Genomic DNA, 3,664 nt, shown 5'->3' on the forward strand with positions numbered 1-3,664 from the left:
GCCAGAACAGAGAGAAACCCTTGCAAGGATTAACTCCTATCATAACAACTTCAGGATTTTTCAGATGAGGAAAAGAAGGCTCAGAAAAGTTAAAGATCATGCCTTACAATTAGAGGCAGAACCAAGATGTCAACACCAGGAGTCTGACTCCACAGCCTATGCTCCTAACCTCTACTCTCAAGAGTCTCTGATTTTTAAAAATCTCATCCTTTAGCAGCCGCATAGCACACAGGGAGATCAGGTCGGTGCTTTGTGTCCACCTAGAGGGGTGGGATAGGGAGGGTGGGAGGGAGACGCAAGAGGGAAGGGATATGGGGATATATGTATACGTATAACTGATTCACTTTGTTGTACAGCAGAAACTAACACAACATTGTAAAGCAATTATACTCCAATAAAGATGTTAAAAAAAATCTCATCCTTTAAAAATTTCTTTTTAAAAAGATAATTAGTATAGTATTTAGTATATGTTTATTACTTGGAAATGCAAACTCAAAAACGTTTTACTGGTAGGGATACCCAATCACATTTTGCCACTTTTTCATATGTCATCTTGCATTATTTTGCTTATTGTTTCATATTCACAGGTATTTCTTCCAAGGAATCTGAAGTATCCATGAAGGTAGGGATTGTGTCTTAAACTTCCACTTTATCTCCCACAGTAGGCCCAAATGTATCCTCCCTAAATACGCATTGAATTGAATTAAACTGGTACTCCAGCAACCTTCTCCCTCTGGAGCAAAGCAAAGCAACTAAAAATATTGTAGAAATATATAGAAATAAAAAATATATAGAAATACAGTAGATTTCTAGAGCTTCTGGGGAAGGCTGAAGCTGCTTCCAAGCTCTGCAAATAGAACACAGGAACTTAAAAATAATCCTTCTGTACAAACATGAAAAATGTTACTGCAGACTCCCAGAGGTGTATAATGGATCTGAACTTTAAAAACAGCAAGATGAAGTAGCGCTTAATTTAGGGAACTCAAATTGCAAACTGCAGCGATCAGCCCACTCACAGGTGATTATAGTCCATGCTTTGGTTCCCTCTGTCGGTAGAAAGGAAGAGGTTTTGTTTTTGTTTTTTTTTCCTGCAGGAATTCTTGGTTCAGGTTGTGTGATGGCTGCTGTTCATGGCATGCACAGCCTGAGAAAATTCAGCTCTTAGATTTAGGAAACGGGAAGAGAAAACCTACTGGATCTTTCTCCTTAGACGGAAACTAAATACACATTTTTATTCCTTTTACATACTACCACTGCTGTCTCTAAAGCCAGACTCGTTACAAACCACTTATTAATTGTCAGAGAACACACACAGCGTTTGTTCTGCCATGGCTTTCTCAGGCTTCTAATTGTAAGGTGTAAAAAGTACACCTCGATTGCTCACGGAGTTGGTCACACAAGCCTGGTTTTCCCACACTGTCTGCTAACCCCATATCTTGGTAATGTTTTCCATGACATAGACAAGGCGTTTTGATCTCAACTAGTGAAAGGAATCAAATATCTAAAAATTCTTTGATTTATTAAGTGGAATTAAGGACACACGCATCTTTCCTTAGCATGTGATTTCTTTCTCAATTCCCCCTTCCCAGAACTTTTATATATGAGTCTGAATTGTTACTTAATCATATCAATGACTCATCATTTGAGATTTGGCTCCAATGCCCTCAGGAGAATTCCTTTGTATGGTATTCCAAAGAAGCATTAAGCATCACTCGTCCCCTGTTCAGCCATGTGCAATTCCAAGGACCAGTGAAGACTCTGAGATGCCACTAGTGCCTGGCACATTTCAGAGTTCAAAAAAGATTTGTTTAAACAAATACAATTTGAAGTCATTTTCTATTTTAAGGGTTAATTTTGTATATGTCAGAATTCCTCCTTCCTGCATGTGAGGATATTTGTTCTATTTCATTAATCTTAAAGGGGGCATAACAATGTTTTACATAAAATGCTTACTGTCTAGGAACTTTATGTATTATGGTAGAATGAAAGAGACATGCCTGGCATCAATCAGGGCTCTGCCACTAACTGTTTGGAGAGGCAACGAACGTGGGCCCTTAGCATCCTTGCACATTCTTGCTGAGTGTGCTAAGAATGTAAGATCCTGCTCATTTGGGCCATTCTTCAGGGTTGTGTTTGCAGCGAGCAACCTTGAGGGATGAGGGAATGTCCCTCTGTGGGACAAAGAGCAGGCTTGCTTACTGCTTGCTATAAACTGGTAGGTCCCCCAAGCTCAGCATTCCTCTTCTATAATGCCACCCATTTTGTGTGCAAGCATCCATCTGGGCCCACCTGCTTCGTTCCTGTGAGAACTGGGGTTCAGAGAACCGACACGATCATGTTGACACTCTGGCTAATGCTTTTGCTGTGATAGTCTTTCATCTCTGACCCAGGAGTCTTGTGTGTTCTGTCAACATCCATGAAACTGTGACGAGCTGACACGTTAGCCTGCAAGTAGGGTAAAACAGCAGATTCCTCAAAGTTCTTGACACACACCAGGGAGGTGTCCCTACACAAGTTATTCAACCTCTTTTAGCTGCAGTTTCCCTTCCTTATAAAGAGGACGATAGTATCTGGCTCATAGCATTGTTGTGGGGTGAAGTTAAATAAGAATGTACAGATCCCGACTCCACTAGACCCTTCCTGGGAGCTCCCTTCCCTCTTTAGAACACGGACAGAGACTGCTTTGCTTTGATGCCTGATGTAGCTGGGCAGCGTGGAATGGAGTGGACCACAGGGCACAGCAGCAGCTCCGCAATTTCTACGTAGGCGGGGCTCAGAAAACCGCAAGCCGATTGGAGCGGGGACCAACGGTTTTGTATGCAGAGGCGTTTGCAAGGCAGCCACGCGATTTTTACTTAGATCGTCTCTTTCAAGTGGCTTCGGGGTCTTACTGATGCGAATTACAGGGGCACTGAAAAATCCCCCCTCAGACTGACACTGATTCGTGGCGACCGTGCCCTTTCGAGCAGCGGGGAGCGCGTCGGAACTCCGGCTGCGCCGCCTCCTTCGGCTGCCGGCTGCCTCCGGAAAACCACGCGGCCACGCTCGGGCGCGCGCCCCCCGACCGCACGCGCCCGCTCACGCATGCTCCAGGCGCGCCCACGCGCGCAGGCCCTCCACCGGCACCGCCCACGCAGCCTCGTGCTCCCGGCGCACGGGCTCCGGTGCTGCGCGGCGCCCGCGGAGGCAGTTACCGGCGCTGGGATGAGCTCTCGGAGGATGCCGCAGCGCGGGGCGCGTCGCCCCCCTCAGTCCACCAGAGCCCGGATACCTCAGAAATTCGGCTCTGGGTCTGTGGGGAGCGAAATGCAACCCAAACACCGTTTTACCGAACCCCGCGCAAATAAACACGCACAAGCACTCACACAGACGTCGCCGCGACCCGCGCTTGCCGCGGCGGATCCCGGCCGCGGGCGGCCAGGAAAGAGCCCGGGACCCGGGAGGGGCCGCTGCCCACGCCTCAAAGTCCGAGGGGTCGCTGCTCGGGATCAGCCGCTAAAAGGTGCGACGTAAGTGCCCGGCGTTACCGGCCCGGCTTAACGGCGCAACGGCGAGCCTGGGGCCTCCATCGCCGGGGCGGGGCCAGGCCGGGCGGAACCGGCCGCGGGAGAGCGGGTAGGCGGGGGCGATCGGGCAGGAAGGGAGCTGGGGAGGAAGAGTGCGG

This window comes from Eschrichtius robustus, chromosome 3 (assembly GCF_028021215.1).
Source record: "Eschrichtius robustus isolate mEscRob2 chromosome 3, mEscRob2.pri, whole genome shotgun sequence".
Taxonomy (NCBI): Eukaryota; Metazoa; Chordata; class Mammalia; order Artiodactyla; family Eschrichtiidae; genus Eschrichtius; species Eschrichtius robustus.